At 35.9% G+C, this 24,110-nt stretch overlaps 1 pseudogene; it reads left to right on the plus strand.

Annotated features, from left to right (window-relative positions):
- The first annotated feature begins 1,896 nt into the window (after nucleotides 1-1,896).
- LOC126728779 (germin-like protein subfamily 1 member 16) lies at nucleotides 1,897-23,199 on the plus strand (annotated as a pseudogene).
- The last annotated feature ends 911 nt before the right edge of the window (nucleotides 23,200-24,110 follow it).

The raw sequence follows: 24,110 nt of genomic DNA on the forward strand, positions 1-24,110 counted from the left end.
AAAAAAAAAAATTTAAATTAAAAAAAAAAAAACTGTTGTTTTTACAACTTTAACTTCAATTGAATTGGTTTCTTTGTACTAGTACAACTATGATCATACCAAAATCAAGAAATATTAACCATGTTATTGACATGTTAAATGTCTTGATGTAAAATATGGCCACATTTCTATTAAGATTTTTCATATTGTCTCAATTCAATTCAAAAAAGATTCTTTTCAAAACCTCGCTCAAACTCATGGTTCACAAAAATAGGCCTAAATTAGAGCCGACTCAACCCATTTTGATCCAAAGGCAAATGTATAAAATATATTATTACTTAATATTTTTAAGTGATATATAAATTTGAAAAAAGAATCCAACATTTTCATACAATTTATAAAGAAGCCAACATTTTCATATAATTTAATACATTAATTAGACTATTTTCATATATTTAACTATATATTAATTTGGCTCACTTGATTCCAGGGTAAAAGTTACTAACCATTAATAAAAAGACATCTCCAAATGCCTTGGTAGATGTTGGTTCTAGAAATTAAACCATTAAATCTAAAAACTAACCATTCTGTTAAAGTTCTAGACCCCAGTTGCCTCAGATTTTATCAAATATTAACCAAATAATTAATTAGATTGATTATATAATAGATCTGATTTAAACAAACATCAAACATTCACAAATCACATGAACACCAAGAATGACGATCCAGGAAAACTTTTGAAAATATGGTTTCAAAGTAAAAAACATGGGGATGATTTAACCTAAACAATCCTCAAGGCAACATTTCACTAATAGAATCGAAGTTAATTTATACAATAGACTTAACCCCAAATCTACTACTACCTCATGTGGTTCTGAATCCATGGACTCTTCTACTATGAAACAGTTGCAAACAAACACACCTATTGGTGACTTTGAGATCTCCACTCAAAGGTTTTAGATCAGCAACTGTGGTTAACTAATTTCATTATCGCTTCATACAATATCTGCACTATGGCAGCATCAGCATCGTGTTGATCTTCTCTATGTGCTCTAGAACTCTTAAGGGTTGAATAGATGGAGGCTTAGATCTACTTTGAAAGTCTCAAGTATAGTGAGACTGAGAGAAACTTGGTTATACAAACCCTAGGGGCACATACGGTGATTTGTCTCTCTAAAAAGCCTTTCTAAGGATAGCTTATGATGTCCTTTAAATAGCACAACAAAAGGATCATGAATCGGGCTTTAATTGAGTAAGTTATGGGCTTTTTTCGCATTTCAGATTTTTATTGATATCGCAATCTCGATCGGTCGAGCCAAGTGTCGAGCTTGCAATCAAAAATCTCAATCGATTGTGCCAGATGTCGAATTGACAGAAACTTGTTTTCTTGCTCTAAACTTGATTCTTTCTTGATCTAAACTTGGGTCTTTGTCTTGGACAATAAAATACACCTTTAACACACTCAAGACTCACCAAAGAACAATATAAATGAATTACATTTGATCACGGTATGCCAACATAAACATATGGACTCTACAATTCAAAAGAAATTAATACCCACGAATAAAGATAAGGTCAATATCTTCTTAAAAAAAAAGCTAAATTCAAACATTTCTAGCTAGTTAGTGAAATTGCGGGAAGCAAAGTTAGATTTCACATCCCCATCGGCTGCCTTATATGGTGGAATAATTCACTAATTAGGATAGAGTCAACATATGGGAGCTTCAGTCATTTCAATTTTAAACATATTATAGGTTTGTTTATGGGTTTGCCAAAGCAACGTTAAAACTTAACAATGACGTTGAAGAGGTCCAATTTGAAGTAATTAATGGTTACAAAGTCTCTTATTTATTGGTCCGTTTGTGCAAAAACAATAGTCCAGTTCACCGACTCCTCTCTATAAATAAACATTCCCATATGCATTGTTTTTCATCCCTCACACAAGATAGAATAAGCAAAATACTACACAATAAGAGAAAGAAGCTCAATATGATGAAAGTTGTAATTGTGGCCATTTTGGCTTTGGCAACCTCCCTTGTTTCAGCTTATGACCCTAGTCCTTTGCAAGACTTTTGTGTCGCAATTAACAACACCGATTCTGCTGGAATGTACATGCAGCTCTACAAAAAAGATTGCTATTAGCGACGGCTAGAGTTCGTCACAACAACACAAAAACCTGTCACAGATTAGTAGTACCAACGGCAAAAGTCCGTCGACTTCCGTCGGTAAAAGCCTTGTCGGTAATACTATATTGCCGACAAGGCCGTTGCTAACACTCATTTTCGACTGTAAAAAGCCGTCGTAAGCACTTGATATTTTCCGTCGAAAATACTTCTACATATGAGGAAGTTGGATGACCAAATACATTTTGTGATGAACTAAGGTCATTGTTAATGTTTTTCTTCGATGACTAAAAGTCATCATAAATACTTGATTTGTCGTCGAAAATACAACTTCATACGAAGAAGTTGGATGACCAAATATATTTTGCGACGAACTAAGGCCATCGTTAATGTATTTTTTCGATGTCTAAAAGTCATCATAAAGACTTGATTTGCTGTCAAAAATACAATTTCAAACGATGAAGTTGAATGACCAAATACATTTTGCGACGAACTATATATAGCCATCGTTAATGTATTTTTTCAACAACTAAAAGCCATCGTAAATACTTAGCTTTTTGTCAAAAATACAAAATCTTAGTGACCATTTACTTTTTCTCAACGAACTTTGACCATTATTAAAAATTAGTTACCACGTCACTAATACATTATTTGCAACAAAATAGCTTTGTCGAAAAAAAGAAAAAAAAGGCCGTTTATAGTACTTTAATTACGACAAAACAATTCTGTCGAAAAAGAAACTGTTAGGTTCTAAAGATTTAGGATTTTATGTATTTAGAACTCTAATTTGTATTGTTGGCAAACCATGATCAAAACAATGTGTTTAGAAGTGTTTTAGTCTTGCTCAAAGTTGTGCATTTATGTAAAGTTGGAATCGAGCTTAATGCAGAAAAGATTAATGCATTTTGGCCTGGCTCGATCTATCGAAGCTCAGGCAGAATGTTTTTCTGCAGAATTTTCCAACTCAGCCTTAGTTGTTTTAAAACGTTTTTAGGGTTTCTTATTTGTCCTAAGTATAAAAGGCAAACCCTAGCCACGTTTTAGTGTTGCTCATATTGCGGTTTGTGTAAATCTCTTGTGAGATCTAGAGGAGCTTTCCATTACACAAACTTAGGGTTTTCAAGGAGAAGATTTATCTACACCTTGATGATCAACTCAGTTGCTGCCATTAAAACTTAAAGAAAACACAAGCGGGTGTGCTTGTATCTGGTGGTGAATCCAAGAAAGAAAGAGTCCGTGGATTCAGAGCTTGCACGTGGTCGTGTTAGTAAGTTCTACTGGTTGGTAGCAATAAGAAGTCAAGTGTGGGGGCTTGTAAGTCTTATTGTATGAACTTTGATTCTTTCAAGATAGTGGATTCAAGTTTACCTTAAGGATAGCTAGGTCAAATCCTCCCCAGGTTTTTACCAGTTTGGTTTCCTGGGTGATCATATCTTGTGTTATTTATTTTCCGCTGCTTTGCATGATTTGATCTTTGTTATTGTGATAACCTAGACTTGTTAAATTGGACTAAATAACAACTTGGCTAATTACCTAGGTTAAATCAATTTTTTTAAGGGGTTTAAAAACCATCAAATGGTATCAGAGCGGGTTGCTCTTTTGTCGTTGATCTTTTGATCACTAAGCTGATCCTTGACCCCTGTTGTCATGGAACACAAACACTCTCTAGTTATTCCTCCTCACTTTGATGTGAATAATTATGCTTATTGGAAAGTAAGAATGAAAGCATTCTTGAAATCTATTGATGAGAGAGTGTGGAACTCCGTTGAATATGGATGGAAGAAGCCCACTACTCTTGTTAGTGAGTGGGAAACTTCTCAAAAAGAAGCAGTTGCGTTTAATAGCAAGACTATGAATGCTGTCTTTAATGCTGTTTCTATGGAGGAATTTAAGAGAATCTCTAATGTTGAGATTGCTCATACTGCTTGGAATATCCCGCAGACTGTGCATGAAGGTACAAAGGCTGTCAAAATCATTAGGACAAATTGCAGCAATTGACTTCTAAATTTGAAAGCATTAGGATGTCTGATGATGAATCTTTTGATGAATTCTATGCTAAATTGAATGATATTGTTAATTCTGCTTTTAACTTGGGTGAAATCTATGATCAACCTAAAATTGTTAGGAAGATACTTAGATCTTTAACTGAAGACTTTAGACCCAAGGTGACTACTATTACTGAAAGCAAGGATGTGGACTCCATCCTTGTCGATGAACTTGTAGGATCTCTTCAATCTTATAAGTTGGATCTACCCAAAACTACCAAATCCAAATCAATGGCTCTTAAGTCAGTTGATGATGTTGAAGGTGGTGGATTTGATGATGAACTCTCTGCTACAGAGATTGCTTACTTTGCCAAGAATTTTAGAAACTTTCTCAGGAATAGTAACAGAAAGGCAAGAGGCACAAATACTGCTGAACCTAGAAACTTTAGGAAACATGATCCCACTAAGGTGAACAATAATGATAAACCTAGTGAAAAAGTAGGTCAATCTTCTAATAATTCCTTGAGTTCTCAGTGTTTTGGATGTCAAGGGTATGGTCATATGAAATCTGAATGTCCTACCTATTTGAAGTCTAAGGGTAAGGCTATGGTTGTAACCCTTAGTGATGGTGAAGTTTCTGATAATGAGTCTGATTGTGATGAGGATGGAAACTTCATTGCTTTCACCGCTATTACTGTAGTCGATGAGAGCATATCTGTTGAAGAGAACCCTTCTGATGGGGAACTCTCTGAAGATGCAGATCTTCAAGAGGCCTATAATAAATTTTGCAAAGTTGCTGCAAAGGATGCTATGAATGTTGAACTTGGCCTGAAGAAAATTGAATCTCTTGAACTTGATAAGAAGAATTTGCTTGTTAAACTGTTTGATGCTACTGAACTTTTGAACAATGTGAAAACTGAGAATATACTTTTGCTTGATAAAGTTAGATCTTTGGAACTTGATTTATCTATTGCTAGATCTGCTAGTTCTAAACTTGATCAAATGTTGAGTATTCAAAAGTCTTCTTCTGACAAATCTGGATTAGGTTATATTGAAAGTATCTCTGTGTCTGCTCCCCATTACACAAAGTTTGTCCCTTCATCTTCTTCTGAACCTTCTGTGAGTGAGATAGTGAGTGAAACTATCAAACCCCCTGTGAGTGAGGTTGTCAAACCCATAGAAGTTTCATCATCTAGGAAGATTAGGGTTAATCTGAAAAAGTCTAAGTCTAAGAAGCCTACCCTATCTAAGGACAAGACACATGATAAGCCTGCATGGGTTTGTCATTTTTGTGGAAAGTCTGGACACATACGTCCTAACTACTACAAGCTGCAAGCTGCAAAGAGAGTAAACAAACCAAAAGTACCTGTGCCTCAAGCACAAGATCCTATAGTACTCATTGGTGAATTGGTAAAGGCTTTAAACCTTTATTCCAATCCTGGAAATGGTAATCATTCCCATGTGAATAAGAACTCCAATGCTCATGGTGCATCTAAAAGGTTTTGGATGCAAAAGACTCAAACTAACTGAGTCTTTCTGACATGGTCCTTGTGATTCATTGCTCTACCCTTTGTGACCATTGTTCTTTGGTTTTGTTTTGTTTTGTTTTTTTTTTTTTTTTTTTTTTTTTTCTAGGATTTGCATTGCATAACATTCATGCATTTCATTTTTTTTAATATTTAAAAAAAAAAAAAAAAGGAAGCAAATTGTGTTTTGTACTATTCTTCTTGGTTTTTGAAGAACAAGGTTGGTCAATTTATTTTCACATAACATGTCGTTTGTACCTTGTTTAGCTTTGATGAGCTTACTTATTGCACTTTACTAGTTGAAGTTTTGTAGTGCATGTTGTGTGGGAAAGATGTTTATGGTTTTTAATTACTTTGTCTTAATCTTGAAGTCACATGTTATTGAATGTTGGACTTAAACTTTTAGAGAAAGGCATAAATAACCATCTCACCACTGTTCACTAGCCAATCATGAACACCTTAATGCATATCATAAGATTTTGTGCTCGAGAAAGTGTAGCACATGCACAAAAAGAACATAAGGTGAAGCCTCAGTTTAAATTGCTTAATACTTAAAATTGGTGTGTACTATTAGGCTTGATGCCAAACTCACATGACTTAAAATTGGTATGTATATTATGAGGCATAAATTCAAGAAACTTACATGATTGCAAGCTTATGATCTAGGAGATGTGGGAGTTATATAATGTAACTCTTTAAGTGATAGTCTCTTTTCAATTCTTTGTGGTGAATTTTGTAGGCTTTGTGATTGATTGCTATTCACATATCACCTCACATATATCTCAAGCTTTTGCTAGTTGCACACACTACACGAGTTACTCTTTGCTAAACTTTGTACATGTTATTGTATGTGTTTATGGTCTGACCAACCAAATTTTGCAAATACTTTGATTTTTGTGCAAAATTAATTTGTTGCTTGAAAATTTATGAAGAATGCAAGAAATTTTATTTTTGGGAAATTTGGGCTTAAAATTCTTGTTTTTGAAAATCACAATCATCACATACTTATGCATTTTGTTCTTAAATTTCAATACTTTGAGTTGATTCTAAATGTTTTTCAAAAAACTATGTTTTTCCTCAAATTTGGTGAGTCTCTGCCCATTTCGATCGATCCATTCTATTTTTCGATCAATCTAAAATTTTTAAATATGTTAGAGAGAGCTTCTATCTGTTTCGATCGATCGAAACTGATTTTCAATCGATCGAACTCTTTTAAAATTGTTTTGTTAAAGTCTCTGTCTGTTTCGATCGATCGAGGCTGTTTTTCGATCGATTGAAACTCGTGAATCATGTTTTTTTTAAAGTCAGATTGGACTTTTTCAAACACTTTTCAAACTTTTCTCTCTCTCTCCGACTTGGCTAGGCTCCACCAAGGATTTTTTTGTCGTTTTCTTCCAAAATTTTTGCAAGGTTTTTGTCTTCCAAGGCTGGTAAGTCCTTTTTGCCCTTCCTTTTGCATTTTATTTCATGTTTTCATGTATTTTTCATGCATATTCATTGGGTATTTTTGGCACTTTTCATATTTTGGGGTTCTTGATGATGCAAACCATTTTTGGTGAAATTGATCATTGGGTTTTTGTTCTAGGATGTTATCATCATGATTCTTGTAGTTTAATTTGATCAATTTGGTGGTTTGTGAAAGATTGAAAATTCTAGGGTTTGTAATTGCTCCGAATTGGGGATTTTGCCAAATTGGGTTAAATTGATGAAATTGGTCATTATTTTTTGAACTCTATCATGTATGATGATCAATTCGTCAATATCTTTCAAATTGATCAAGTGGTTTTCCAAATTTTGGGGTTTTTGTATTAATACCTCTATGTTCAAGCCAATTTTGTGAATTTGAACTTTTTGGACTTAATTGCACTACATTAGGACATGCATCATGTCATTTAAATTGTTCATGCATCATATATATTTTTGTTCTATAGTTTTTTTTTTGTGCTAACTTGCAGTCTGCCCTTGGTTTTGTCTTTTGTGTTTTTGTTCCTTTGCTCTGTGTTTTGGTCCTTATCCTAGCACCATACCTAGGAAAACTAGAGCCCATAGGACCCCTTCCACTTCCTCTAAGTCTCCCTCTAGGAGTGAGGTGTTTAAGAATGATAAGTGCAGAGAGGCCTTTGATACTTTGAACAGTAAGCGTAAGATATGGGGTGAGTGAGCTATAGTTTTAGATGAGATTGATCTGGCCATTAGGGCTAATTTTGAGTCTAGAGGTTGGTTGCCTCTCTTAGAGATAGATCATCCACCCCTGACCGCCCTGATTAGAGAGTTCTTCTCGAACCTCTCTTACCACGTCTATGATTCCAACACCCTTGTTAGGAGTTGGATACGAGGTGTTGAGTTCACCATTACCGTTCCGGTAGTGGCTGAGGCTCTTGGGATTCCGGTTGTTCGAGAGCCTGACTATCCCTATGATGAGTCACCCTCATTAGATGTTGTCATGTCATACATCACTGGGTCATCTATCCAGTGGGGTTCTGATCGTTGGATCACGTCCGCTGAGCTTACCGAGACTGCCTATCTTTTCTTTAGGATAGCGTGTCATTCGTTGTGGCCTATGAAAGTTCAAATATGTGTATAAACACCCTTGAACGTTTAGACCCCCAATTTACAACTTAACCAATTCAAGTATTATGTCAAACAACTAGTGTGCGGAAATTGAACATAAGCTATAATATAGAATTGGAAAAACTATCTAAGCCAAATTAAAATCACAACCCACAGCAGATAATAAAAAGGCAAAGACAAAAGGGAAGGAAGATGCAAACACAAAGATAACACGCGATGTGTTATCGAAGAGGAAACCGAAGCCCTCGGCGTAAAACCTCTCCGCTGCCCTCCAAGCGGTAAACAATCCACTAGAAAATGTAGTTGGGATACATGGACAACAATAGACCCTCCAAGCCTAATCTACCCAGTGCACCTAAACCCTCCAAGCTTCTTGCTCCAACGAAGTTGCGCCGAACCTTTTTCTTTTCTAGCTTCCCGGATTCCGCTACTAGACCGTAGCATCAACCAATGTAGATTGGTTCCTTCCTAACTGCTTCCCAGAAAATCAAACAGCCCTCTCACAGTGATGAATATGGTGAGAACAAGGTTTTGGTAAAATGCCTCTCAAGGATTTGACAATGGAGAGGAAGAAAGTTGAGGAATTTGAAGAGACTCTAATGTATAGATTGTAGGTGAATCAATCTTATTTTTTCTTTAGGGTTTCTCTCTCAAAATTCTCTTTGGAAACTCTCTTTCATTTGTGGGTATAAGGGGTATTTATACTGGAGTGAATGAGGAATGTGAAACGTCAGGTTTTACAAAACAGGGGTGGCTCACGGCTTGACCTCGCGACATGACTGAGTCGTGAGATCCAGTCGCGAGATAACCGTATGGCCAGTTGTCCTGTTTTGTCCTGTAGTGCTCCAGCTAGCATGACTGTTCACCTTCTAGCACGCTTAGCACATGTGCTGCGTCTAGTGGCTCGAAGCCGCGAGCCACCCGCGAGAACAAGCCGCAAGTCTCTGTTTTCTTGCACACTCTTGAGCAATCAACACTCTATCTCACTCACTACCCTTACAACAATCCCACCTAAATACAGGGTTACTAAATGCTGAAATACAAGCAAATTTTACACGGAATAAAGCCAATAAAATGGTTGATTAAATTCAACCTTACAATCTCCCCCTTTGGCTATTCCGTGACAAAACCTTAAAACAGACTCTAGACTTAACATGTGAGTTGGAAACAGTTGAACAAAACTCACTCACACCTAACTCTAGAAGCTGTGAAGCACTTGAATCATAAGAACATGAAACTCCTGAAACACAACAATACACCATGATCATTGTATGCAGAAAAGCATGAAATGCATATGAAACAAGCTTAAGGTGATCAAGCAAAGATGAAGTGAAGATTCAAATCATGGCTTGATCAACCAAGTAATCACCACAAGGTAGTGATCACAGTGCTCATTCACACTTGGAATGAACACTTGAACATACAAGTTAACAAGAACAAAGCAAGATACTTGTATGCCCAACACTCAACCAATGCATAATACACTAAGTATATGCATCTAGGAACAATCCTACAAGGGCACAAGAGTGACAGTACTTGAAACAAAATGCAAGACATTTAGATAGAAGTACTGATTTAAAACAAAGCATAAAAGGCTGCATTAAGCAAGGTACAAACCATAAAGCCTACAGAATATGCATAAAAACATAACCCTAAAAGCTTACATAAGCAACATGGGTACAAAAACACAATATATCAACTTAAACTGAAGAAAATATAACAAATTAAACTGAAGAAGAATGCAAAAACACTCCCCCTTAGGTAATATCCTCCCCCTCTGATCAGGCCTATCACTCCCTCTTTTTGTCATGGAATAGGCTATACATCCTCTTCTAGCCTTCTCTGAATTTGATCCAATTGAGTTTGAAGTGAGGTAAACTTCATATCCCATTGAGTGCTGTAATGGTGTAGAGTAGATGTGAGTCCAGACATCTTTGTATTCAACTCGTGTACAGAGGATACAATGTGATCAAGTTTTTCATTAAGGGAGAGAGTGCTGAAATGAGAGCCACTGTGAGATGGTTTGGCTCTCTTCCAACTATGTCCAATGCTTGCGTTGAATGTACGCTTGTTGATTAGACTCAGTTTCGAGAGAGGAGATTCATCTGCCGTTGGATAAATTCCCTTGAGCTTCAAGATCCTTGAAATGAGACAGCAGAAAGGAATGCACGTTCGGGACTCAGTTCGTAGAACCGTTTTGCACAGAACATGAAAGATATGAGCACAGATGTCAATTTCTACATCAGGAATTAGATCATGAAGAAACAAAGCACGTCTGAGGTTCATATACCCAGTGCTTGATAAAGGGTACAAATTGTGAAACATCACAATTGTAAGCACTCTCAGTTTTGGAGGAAGAGAGGAAACACTGATGGATTTTTCATTGGGTGAGAACTCCAAGTCTTGTCCAAGACTTTCCTTGAGAAGCTCCTCATCAGGACAAAGATCATCATAAACCGGTGAGTGTCGAAATATTGGTCTGTTGATGTGAAGGATCTCTGCCAAATATGCAGGAGAGACTGAAAAGCTCTTTTTCCTAACCCAGCACTTAAGTTCATCTTCTTCCACAATTGCGTTGGCATAAAATTCCTTTACCAAATCTTCATACGCGTCATCCATATCAAAGAGAAGGTAATTCCAATCCTTGTGAGCAAACCATTTCGGAATGTCAATGTCATGAAGTGATGATTGATCCACAGTTCTTTCTAGTAATGGTGTAGCATTTTGGAAATAATTCTCATGAGACTGATAAGCTGCATAGGATCTGAACTTGTTGGGATCGAATCTCTTTGATGAAGAACGAGTCTCTTTTGTTTGAGGTGGATAGTCATCAACATCAATGACGTGTTCCTTCCCTTTGGAACTGCCTCCTTTCACAGCTGCTTTCTTGAATGGTGACATGTCTAGTCTGAATCATGAATAGAGGAAATGACAGAACATAATCCAACAGACATTATTAGCAGTGGGTTAGTGGTAATTTAGGGATAATGAAGAAACCCTAATAGCTAGATGAAAATGACCAGAAAATAGCAATGAGGGACAAAAATGGCCCAAATGTAGCTACACAGTAGAGTGGGTCAGATTAAAACCACACAATCAGCATAGTAAAACACACAGCCAACACATGAACATTTTGAATCAACACATCAACAACGGATCAGACAAGATGAGAAACCAACAAATATCAAACCCTAGCTAATCACATGATGAAGAACAAAACCAACAACTTAATAAAGCTCAAAACTGAATCAATAGCTTCCACAGGCTAAGCATGGATAAAGAGTAACTGCCGAACCAAAAACCCATCTCAAAAACATAAACAAATACTAATAATCTAGAGGGAAAAAACACAAAATCAAGTAAAATAGAGTTCAAGAAAGAAAACCCATACCTGTTACTTGAAGATTTTGAGCTGAAATGAAGCACCAATGAGGTTTGAAAATGGGTAGACGGAGTGTTTGGGAAGGAGACAGTTGAGAAAGAAGATGAACAGTCACAAAAGTTCGAGGGAAAAACTGAAAAAGATTTAAAAACTGACCCTATTTTTGCCAAACACGCGTTTTTCGCAACTGAAGTGAGTCGCCACCAAGTCGCCAGGTCAAGCCGCCAAAACACTCGAAGACAGAATTTTGAAAAAAAATTTCTAAGTGTTTCTCACGACTGGAAGGTCTACTCGCGAGGAAGTCGCAAGCTGAGCCGCGAAAATCTCTGAGTAACCCTCGCGACTAGACCTTTCACTCGCGAACAAGTCGCCAAAAATGACTCGCAAAGACGCGACTGAGGCTCGTGACTTAACTTACCCGCGACTGAGTCGCCAAAACAGGGCAAAAATGGATTTTTAAAATTTTCAGATTTTTAAAACAAAATACTTTCCAAAAACACCTAAAACACTCAAAAATCTTTTTGTACTTGAATCAATAAAGGTTGAGCATGTGAAAACACATTTCATCAAGTACAATCACACAAATGAATATGGCATTTATTGAACATAGACTTGTGTGTTGTGTGTGGATATCAACAATGAGATAGTCCTTAGTCTAATGTGAAGCTTCAATGATCAATTCAACCAAGGCATACACAATTAGCACTAGATCATGTGATCCATCTCAATTATAGAAATATGTATATATGACCTCCCACAAAACTTGATAACATATCTTGGAGCTTTACATTTGACTCCACTTTCAATCATAACATTTGATCTTTTTGATCCTTTCAAACAATCACTTCTCAATGTGAGAGATATTTGATATTTCACTTTAATGAACTAGCCTTTGGCTTTTTGAATAAACATTCACTTTAAATTTTGGTCGCTTTCCTTTTTTCCTAGTCGAATACTAGTATGTGCGACAGGCTTTTGCAGCTCAATATCTCTTTTCATTTGGAGATTTACATTTGGTGAGCTCTTTTTAGCAAAAACAAAAATAAAGAGTGGGAAGATATATAGACACAAGTCTATGCATGTCTAAAGATCATCATAACCATTCACTAATCATTCATGACAAGTTTGAAGATCTATTTACAACAATCACAAAGATTTCAAGATTTCTCCCACAGTGATAAAAGTGCAAAGAAACAAGCAATGCTCAAAAATGCACAAAGCCATTAGCACAAAGGTACAAGGCAAAACAAATTTTGAGACAAAAGCTCAACAATGTCAATCAAACTTTTTGATTTTCTAATTTTTATGTGATTTTTGGATTTTTGACACTAGAAGAAAAAGATTGATCAGAAACAACAACAAGATCAAAAGTATGCACAAATAAACAAACAAACAACCATCAACATAAACAACAAGCAATCAATCAAACATTGTCACAAAGCATAGGAAGTATTAATGCATGGACATCTTGTAATGTTTATGCATGAGTACCCTTTTTCACCCACACGTCACTTGCGTTTGGGGTGATTTCCTTATAGGATTGGGTACAGGAGTTAGGGCTTTCAAACCTTCATGAGAAGCTTTCCAAGCAGTTGGTGAATGCACCAATCATCTTCATCACGTTCATCATTCCAGGATCACCATTTTGATCTCTTGATTGTTCACCTGCCCAATTTCTTCTATCATTTCTAGGTCCTTGTGACCTTTGAGGAGTTGCACTATTCTTTGCTCTCAGCTTTTGGCAATTTGGTCGAGTATGCCCTTGAAGTCCGCAGTGATGACACACATAAGTTGATCTAGGACCTCTTTGTGGTCGTGGACGAGACTTGGCACAAGATTCAGACCTGTCCATAGATTGATTACGGGAATTCAACAACCGTTCGTTCCCCACATTTCTCTTCTCCTCTATCTTGGGCTTCTCAGCAGTGGGACCAACATCAGCTGATTTTTTGGCTTTTATAAACTTCACTTCTTTAGTGACATTGCCAGATGAGCTACTTCCTCCGGTATATCCCAACCCGGATTTGTCTGAAAAGCACTTTTGCGATGAAATAACATCATCTAGCTTCTTGGTGGTGACCCTCTCAATTTTAGCATTTGCTTGCACAACCTCTTGCTCAAGAAATCTCACTTTTGTGTAAGCTTCTGACAACTCACCATTCAGTATTTCTATCTCACATTTGGCCTCCCTATATCGGATTAGAAGACTTTTATAGTCCTCCTCTGCCTTCTTCATTTTTCTTACAGCTGCCTTGGCCACCCTTGTGTACTCACCCGACTTCTCCAGGAGTGAGTTATAATTCTCTTGAAGATTGTTTGTGCTTTCATCTTCTTCAGCATCTGATTCTTCAACAATTCCCAGTGATTCTTCATCACTATGTTCTCCAAGGTCTCGCACAAGCAGATTCAACTCGTCTGAAGACTCAACATGAGCAATAGTCATAAAAGCTGAGTAGTTCCCCTCTCCATCACAGCTTTCTTCAGATTCTGAGTCGGATGAATCCGAGTCACTCAATGTCGTGGCATACACTTTGCCTTTCGATTTCAAATAATTTGGACATTCTTTCTTAAAGTGTCCATGTCTGTTACATTCGAAACAAGTGACACCTTGTGTAGGTTGGGATTCTTTTCCATCTTTCTTTTTGAATTCCCTTTTCTCCCTTCCTGAACTTTGGAATTTTCCTTTATCACCAAATTTGCCATTATTTTTTAATTTCAAGAATTTTCTGAAATTTTTTACAAGGTAAGCAACATCTTTGTTAACCACATCTTCTCCCGATGAGTCATGATCTTCCACCTTCTCATTAATGGTCTTAAGAGCAAGAGATTTACTCTTCCGTTGATTGGGCAGCGACATCTCATAGGTCTGAAGAGAAACAACCAGCTCCTGGACTTTGATGTCATCAAGGTCCTTGCTCTCTTCAATCGCTGTCACTTTAGCACGAAAACTTTCCGGCAATGATCGAAGGATCTTCCTTACAATTTTATAGTCCTCCGTTTTCTCTCCCAAATTGAACTTGCTGACAATCACCTCATTCAGCTTGCTATAGAAAGAGTCAAATGACTCATCCTCACTCATTTTTAATTCCTCAAACCGAGTGGTTAGCATCTGCAGCTTGGTGTCTTTTACCTTCTTCATGTCTTCGTAGGTAATCTCCAATATCTCCCATGCTTCTTTAGCAACAGTAATGTGAGAGATCCTGTGAAATTCATCTGGAGACACACCACAAAAAATAGCATTGAGTGCTTTACTGTTAGCATTAGATGCAGCAAGTGCTGCCTTATCCCATGTAGATTTAGCTTCCTCAGGTCTAGTCCAACCTATCTCAACAGCATCCCAAACAGATTCATCAATAGAATACAGAAAAGCTCTCATGCGAACCTTCCAAAAAGCATAATTACTACCATCAAAATATGGAGGTGCATTTAGGGATTGAGACCGATCCATCTCAAAAGGGAGTCAAGGATCACACAATGGTAATGAAACCACTAGAAGTGTTCCCGCTCTGATACCAATTGAAAGTTCAAATATGTATATAAACACCCTTGAACGTTTAGACCCCCAATTTACGACTTAACCAATTCAAGTATTATGTCAAACAACTAGTGTGCGGAAAATGAACATAAGTTATAATATAGAATTGGAAAAACTATCTAAGCCAAATTAAAATCACAACCCACAGCAGATAATAAAAAGGTAAAGATAAAAGGGAAGGAAAATGCAAACACAAAGATAGCACGCGATGTGTTATCGAAGAGGAAACCGAAGCCCTCAACGTAAAACCTCACAACCGCCCTCCAAGCGGTAAACAATCCACTAAAAAATGTAGTTGGGATACATGGACAGCAATAGACCCTCCAAGCCTAATCTATCCAGTGCACCTAAGCCCTCCAAGCTTCTTGCTCCAACGAAGTTACGCCGAACCTTTTTCTTTTCTAGCTTCCCGGATTCCGCTACTAGACCGTAGCATCAACCAATGTAGATTGGTTCCTTCCTAACTGCTTCCCAGAAAACCAAACAGCCCTCTCACAGTGATGAATATGGTGAGAACAAGGTTTTGGTAAAATGCCTCTCAAGGGTTTGACAATGGAGAGGGAGAGAGTTGAGGAATTTGAAGAGACTCTAATGTATCGATTGTAGGTGAATCAATCTTTTTTTTCTTTAGGGTTTCTCTCTCAAAATTCTCTCTGGAAGCTCTCTTTCATTTGTGGGTATAAGGGGTATTTATATTGGAGTGAATGAGGAGTGTGAAACGTCAGGTTTTACAAAACAGGGGTGGCTCGCGGCTTGACCTCGTGACTTGATTGAGTCACGAGATCCAGTTGCGAGATAACCGTATGGCCAGTTGTCCTGTTTTGTCCTGTAGTGCTCCAGCTAGCATGACTGTTCACCTTCTGGCACACTTGGCACGTGTGCTGCGTCTGGCGGCTTGAAGCCGCGAGCCACCTGCGAAAACAAGCCGCGAGTCTCTGTTTTCTTGCACACTCTTGAGCAATCAACACTCTATCTCACTCACTACCCTTACAACAATCCCACCTAAATACAGGGTTACTAAATGCTGAAATACAAGCAAATTTGGCACGGAATAAAGCCAATAAAATGGTTGACTAAATTCAACCTTACAGCCTATTTCTCACTTCCACACCATCCCTCTAGGGCGATGTGTGTTTTTGTATGCCTTTGTTTCTGGAGCGTCTATCAGTTTTCCACATCTATTCCTTCGTTCTTTGAACGAGGTTCATAGGAGTTCTGCCATAGGGCATGCGCTTATTCATCCTATTTTCATTCATAGGATTTTGCTCTTTTTAGGTCTAGATGGTTTCCCGTCTGGTGAGCCTGTGCATGTCGTTGCTCCCATAGGTGCCACTTTTCTTAGACAGAGGGCTGCTCACTTGAGAGTTGCTCCTTTGCGTCCTAAAGGTGCGTCATCTAGTGTTGTTCCCCCTCCTCCCTCTTCTACAAGTGCTAATGCTGCAGAGACATCGGTTGCTGCTGCTGATGCTGATGTTCCTCCACCGACTACTTCGGATGATTCAGAAATTCGACGTATGTTGGATCATGTCTTAACCGTTCAGGCGGCTCATGGTCAGATTTTGGTGGACGTGCTCGATGAGATCCGTGCCTTGCATGCGGAGTTGGGGCAGTTTAGACTACCTCCCTTTTGATGATGGAGTTTGTTTGCCCTTTGGCATTCCGTCACAAAAAGGGGGAGTATTTTGTAGAGTTTTTGTTTTCAGGGGGAGAGTATTTCTTTGGTTGGAGCTTGTGGAGTTTAGATTGTATTTAGGTGCTTCACATTGTATTTTACTTTTTTAGCTCTTGCCATGTTTTTGATGGGATATTCATGTTAGGGGGAGTATTTTTTGTTGGTACTTTATATGTTTTTTGTTTCAAACTGTTTATTGATTTATATTTATGAGTTATTCATTGATATATGTCTTTATTGTGTGTTGTTTGAAATCAAGAATTTAATTTGTTTACTTGTATTGTTTCCACACATGCGATTATGCATTTTGTTTAGTGTTTCAGGAAATATACAAGTTGATTCAATTGAGCTGCTGTCTACACTTGCAACTGATGGATAGTAGTTAGGATTGAATTTGTTTTATGAGCATTATTTTTGTAAAGGGCTTTTATTTTGTAAACTTTGAGCTTCTAGTTGTGTTTTGTCACAGATTGCCAAAGGGGGAGTTTGTTAGGTTCTAAAGATTTAGGATTTTATGTATTTAGAACTCTAATTTGTATTGTTGGCAAACCATGATCAAAACAATGTGTTTAGAAGTGTTTTAGTCTTGCTCAAAGTTGTGCATTTATGTAAAGTTGGAATCGAGCTTAATGCAGAAAAGATTAATGTATTTCGGCCTGGTTGATCGATCGAAGCTTAGGCTCGATCGATCGAAGCTCGGGCAGAATGTTTTTTTGCAGAATTTTTCAACTCAGCCCTAGTTGTTTTAAAACGTTTTTAGGGTTTCTTATTTGTCCTAAGTATAAAAGGCAAACCCTAGCCACGTTTTAGTGTTGCTTATATTGCGGTTTGTGTAAATCTCTTGTGAGATCTAGAGGAGCTTTCCTTTACACAAACTTAGGGTTTTCAAGGAGAAGATTTATCTACACCTTGATGATCAACTCAGTTGCTGCCATTGAAGCTTAAAGAAAACACAAGCAGGTATGCTTGTATCTGGTGGTGAATCCAAGAAAGAAGGAGTCTGTGGATTCGGAGCTTGCACGTGGTCGTGTCAGTAAGTTCTACTGGTTGGTAGCAATAAGAAGTCGAGTGTGGGGGCTTGTAGGTCTTATTGTATGAACTTCGATTCTTTCAAGATAGTGGATTCAAGTTTACCTTGAGGATAGCTAGGTCAAATCCTCCCCATGTTTTTACCAATTTGGTTTCCTGGGTGATCATATCTTGTGTTATTTATTTTCCGCTGCTTTGCATGATTTGATCTTTGTTATTGTGATAACCTAGACTTGTTAAATTGGACTAAGTAACAACTTAGTTAATTACCTAGGTTAAATCAATTGTTTTTAAGGGGTCTAAAAACCATTAAAAACACATGAATTACATGAAAGTAAATAAATAATATATAAATTACAAACATACATCTCATAAAAAATTCTCCATTCAAATAACAAGTACAAATCCATAATTGTTCAAAACTAATAAGTGAATAATGTAATAAAAACGAAAATATCAGAAGGTCTACAAAATAGCGTGGTGTTCAATAATACAAGAAAGCTATATTAATTATATCCTTCACGAAACTTGAAAGCATAAGTATTGGAAGATCAGTCATCGTCTGAGTCAGTTTCCTCAATTTGAGAGTCACCTTCTTCCTTTAAGTCATCTTTTGTCATTATTCACACTATGATCTCCTCCCTAACATTGTTCTGCAATATTTCAAATTAAACTGAATAAATATACAAAAATTATAACTACGCAAAATTTATATTTATAGTAAATAATAAAGAATTAACTAAAATATATTCACTTAAAAACATTAACACAATCACCACGATAAATGACAAAACATCAAAAATAAATCCTTACTACCGACATAAACATTGCATTTATCATAAATCCTTACTACTAATAAGAACCTTGTAGTTCTCTTGTGAATAAGAACTTCCAAGAATACATCTGCCACCAATAACCACATTAATAGTACATCCCCATCACTCTTAACAATATATCCATCACCATAACAAGTCACATAAAATTATATATGCACCAAGAATAGCAATTAATTGAAAACTATAATGAGCAAATTTTTCACTTATTTCAAAAACCTCAATCAAATAGAAAAAAAAAAATTTAATGTTGATTATACTATAAAAAAAAAAACACGTGTAGTAGGTGCTTGAATATAATTAAGACTAATCAATAGATTGGTTGGGGCCACCAATACACGCAAACATTACACTATTTACTAGTACCAAACTGTCAAGAACTTTGGCTACAATATGAGATTATATATTATGAAAGAGATATATCTAAGCCAATCCCAAAATTTAGATGAAGGAAATAAACCAACAAATCCATTTACTAATCCACTACATTAACAAAATAAATCAAAATATAAAGATGTAAGAAAACTGACCTTTTGGATTTGATTGTGATTGGCAAAAAGAGAAAGAAAGAGTGAACGGTGGAGGGATATTGAAAAATACGTGGGCTATAGAGTATAGAGGTGAGAGTTTTTTTTTTTCTTCTTTCTTTTCTTTAGTGAAATAGAATGTAAGTATTTTAGCGAGAGGGAAAGGGAGGCCTGGGATCAAAATAAGAAAAAGGGGGGGGGGGGGGGGGGGCGTTTGTTTTTAGTGAGAGGGAGAGGGAGGGAACTAGGGTCTAGGAGGTAGGGTTTTGACTTTTCTTTTTCTTTCTTTTTTTTTAGTGTTAAAATGATATTGTGTGTGTGTGTGTTTTTAAACAAGGACTTTACAGCAACATGTCTTTTTTATTTTTTTATTTTTTTTCTTATAAAATTATGTATTTTGTTTATGACAACAACGTTCTCTCTTTTTTTTTGGGGGGGGGGGTCACTTTGAAATATCACTTTTTTTAATTATTATTAATAATAAAAGATAGAAACACTATTTTCTCAAAAAAAAAAAAAAAAAAAAAGATAGAAACACTATGAAATCTCACTTCTTGAAATTTTTGTATAGCAAGTGTTCTTTTAAAAAAGTCAGGGAAATATAACCTCAATATTGTGTAGGTGGATTTCTTTTATGGAAATCCTCAATATTTTTATTAAAAAAAAAAAAAAAAAACTTTGTTTATTTTATTTGGCGAAACCACCCCATTTGAAGGGAAAAAACATTTTCCACTTGACATCCCATTAATCAAATTTTGTTAAATTAATATTAAAAATGTTGTGTATTTAAAAACTCACAATTTTCCAAAATTATCTTATTTTATAATTAAAATTCATTGATTTCAATTTTTAATTAAAGAGTATTTTAAAATATTCAGTATTCCATTTTTTTTTTTTTAAGATTTTCAACGAGTTGCAGAGAGAATTGTCGTTGCAAGTATTTTGGTGCTTGATAAACTTTGCATTATTATTCTAAAATTTTCGGTATTGTATGTACTATTCATTGTTAAACTTTAGCAAAGAAAATTTTATAGAAAAGCATAAAAGTGGAGAAAACCCTAAAATACAAACCAATACCCAAAACCCACTCAAAACCTCCCTATTCAACCTAATTTGATCCTATCAAGTGGTCATAGACCCAACTTCAATGGTTGACCATGTTTGACCAAATATTAACCAAGTTTTGCAAACTTTGACTATTCATTTCTCACAATCTGACCGTGTAATTATTGTCATACTTCGCCAACACCAATATCTCATCACATTCTTCAAATACAATGGTCGAATTTTGGATTTAAGTCTAAAGCATTATGGACATGTGTTGTACCAACACACCAAGAAATTTTGATGGGTCATGTTCTACTAATCCAACCATTTGATTGAGTTCAAAATTCATCAAAACCAATATTTTATCCCACAATTTTAATCCAATGGTCAAATTTTAAATCTAACTCTGGCCAAAATGGATGCATGTTATTGCATCTAACTATCATGAAACTTCAATCACTAAAAATATCCAATACTCTTCTAAGAGAGTTATACGCTATATAAATATTACTAAGAATCGAGAAAATTACTTACAAAATACAACCAAAAGCCTAAAAAATGACCCTAATGGATTTACATATGACCTTTGACTTTGCCATTTTAAAACTAGAAACTGATAAAAGCATGAAAACCAAAAAAACCTTAAAATACTGACCAATACCCAAAACCCACTTAAAACCTCTCTAATCAACCTAATTGATAAAATCTAGTGGTCCTGGAACCAACTTTGAAGAATTTGACCAAAGATTGACCAAATTTAATAGACTTTAACGAAGTTTCACAGGATTTGACTGCTCTGTTCTCACAATCTGACCATCTGATTGTTACTATAATTTACAGACAAATATTTCATCACATTCTACCAATCCAACGATCAGATTTTGGTTCTCCATCTGGTTGCATGATGGATGTATGTTGTTGTACCCACCCACTAGGAAACTTTGTTTAACCCTGTTGACACAATCCGACCACCCAAAATGGCTAAAATACACCATTAAAGCAAAGAAATGACCAAAATACCCTTAAACTTCTAAAGTGACGAAAGTGTCCCTAAAAGCTTCAAAATGATCAAAATACCTTTTACTTCTAAAATGACCAAAATGGCCCTTAAGTACTTGGATGGTCTTGAAACATGTTTTTTTTTTTGCAATTTTTAAAATTAAAAAATAAAAAATTCTAGAGTTTTAAGACAAAATTGAGGAAAAATTACCATTCAAAGAAAATAATATTTTTTTACGGCCATATGTATGTTTGAAATAACCTTTATTGTGACAGATTTACTTTACCGTCGTTAATACCTTCTTTTCTTAAGAAAATTTTAATTATTAAGAACGACCAAAATGTCCGTCGTAAATAAGAATGCAATATATAGTGGTGGAAAACAACCGTCAAACACATGAAAAATATGGGCATGAATTCCCCCCGTTTAAAAAAATTCCCATTGTCGACGGCTTAGGTCCATCGCAAATATTATTTATTCTGAGGGATCTAGTTTCATCACTAATACATTCTTTCTTTTCAAGCAAATTAACTATTTATGATGGTCAGCATGTTCGTCGCAAATACAAACCCAATTAGAAAAAAAAATAATAATAATTGCGATGGATAAATGTCGTCACAAATGTGAAAAGTAAGGAGGGAATTCTCCCTCCAAAATATTTTACCATTTTTTATGGCTTCATGGCTATCGCTAATACCCTCTTTTATATTTACGATGGAAGAATGTTTGTCACAAATAATAACACCATGAAAAATATATTTTTTGTATTTTTGACGCATAAAAGCCGTCATAAGTGTTAATAGTTCTGACGGTTTTTCTTCAGTTGTTGTAAATAATACCCTCTTTCATATTTACGATGGAAGAATGTTTGTCGCTAATAATAACACCATAAAAAAAATATTTTTTGTATTTTCGATGCACAAAAGCCGTCACAAGTATTAGTAATTCTGACGGTTTTTATTTAGTCATCGTAAATAATACTTTATTAGCGATGAACATTTTTATGCCGTCGTAAAAAGTAAGGCGGGAACATTTCCCTCCAAAATAAATCATATTTTCGACAAAAATAATAGGCATTTTCGACGAACTCATTTTGCCGTCACAAATATTTTAATATTCGATGAGTAATTGTCGACGAAATAGACTTGCCGTCGTAAAAGCTAGTTTTTCCAACAACTTTTTGTAGTTATCGAAAAAGTTTCGTCGCAAATAGCAATCTTTTTTGTAGATATGCATGCACTCTCCTTATTATTAGCGATACGTAGTAGTAGTATTATCATCATCTACGTTCTTTCGAATACGAGATCATTATAATGAAGTTCTACACATTAAAGAAATTATGCCGGAATTTCATCTGCATTAGATTTTTTTTCCCCCTACATGACATGACATGCTATTGTCTATTGTTATAGAACTGTCTTATTTGTCACAATAACAAACTTTTCTTTGTGTAGTATTTGTGAATGGAAAATTTTGCAAGGACCCAGCAACTGTCACGGCCAATGATTTTTTCTTCTCTGGACTCAATATTCCTGGAAACACAATTGCAAATAAACTTGGATCAAGTGTCAATCTTGTGAACGTTGACAAATTACCAGGTCTCAACAGTCTAGGCATATCTTTGGCTCGCCTTGACTTTGCGCCATATGGCCTGAATCCTCATCACACTCACCCTCGCGGCACTGAGCTTTTAGTAGTTATAGAGGGCACTCTCTTAGTTGGATTTGTCACATCCAACCCAAACAAACTCTTCACCAAAGTTCTAAATAAGGGAGATGTCTTTGTCTTCCCAATTGGTCTCATTCACTTCTAATTCAACATTGGGCAGACCAAGGCTGTTGCCTTTGCTGGTCTTAGCAATCAAAATCCTGGGTTGATCACCATAGCAAACGCTGTCTTTGGATCTAATCCTCCTATCACTGTTGATATTCTTGCTAAGGCCTTCCAGTTGGACAAGAATGTAGTTGATTATCTTCAGAAACAATTCTAGTCATTCTACAATTCGGAAAAAAAAAAAAAAAAAAATGTAACAAGAATGATGAAGCACTAAATAGTTTGAATAAAGTTTGCTTGGTTTCAAATAAAATGGTTTCTTATGATGGTTTTTTTTATGTGTTATGGTGTCATAGCAAAGTCAATGCAATAGTGCACCTCTAAATCTTGATTACACCTTGGATCTAGGACGTTTGAAATCACAAGTACCTAACTATTAAATATAAACCGATCAATACGAATCAAGAATAGACAGGATTTTGATTTTGATTTTTACAAATGGCAGCCTAAATTGTGGGACCAACAGAACCTATTCTATATACATTCCTAAAGGTAAGTTAGGTAACATTGGAGGAACATTCTTAAGTGTTGAAATAGCATGAGAATGGAAATTCTACAACCAAGTGTATTTATACCAAGAAAAATGGATTATAAAAAGTAGTGAAACTTCATACTCAACTAGTTAAATATAATTATTTTTATATTGTAAAATATTAGTTATTTGATGGGAAAAATATACAAAACTCTTTGTACCTCAGCATGAGTACGATGATAGTAAAAGATAAAGCTTTTCACATTGCGGCATGCTATCCACGCAACTAAACTAGTTGCTACTCAATTCAAGCTCCATTGAAGTTTTCGTATCAATTGATGGTTGTAGAACTTTTTGTATTAGGCATGAGAATTGTATTTTGAAGACCCTATATCGGAATGCTGTTGCAGAGAGGATAAGCAGTACAATTTGTGAAGCAATTAGATATCTTTGATCTTATGCAAAATTGCCTAATTGTTTTGGGTTGAGGCATTGATAATAGTTTTTAGTTTGATCAATCTTTCTCTGTCAATTCCTTTGAATGGTAATTTTCCAAAAGATGAAAGGTATAAGCTTGATAGGAAGTGTAAATAGTG

The sequence above is a fragment of the Quercus robur genome, chromosome 1, assembly GCF_932294415.1.
Source record: "Quercus robur chromosome 1, dhQueRobu3.1, whole genome shotgun sequence".
Taxonomy (NCBI): domain Eukaryota; kingdom Viridiplantae; phylum Streptophyta; class Magnoliopsida; order Fagales; family Fagaceae; genus Quercus; species Quercus robur.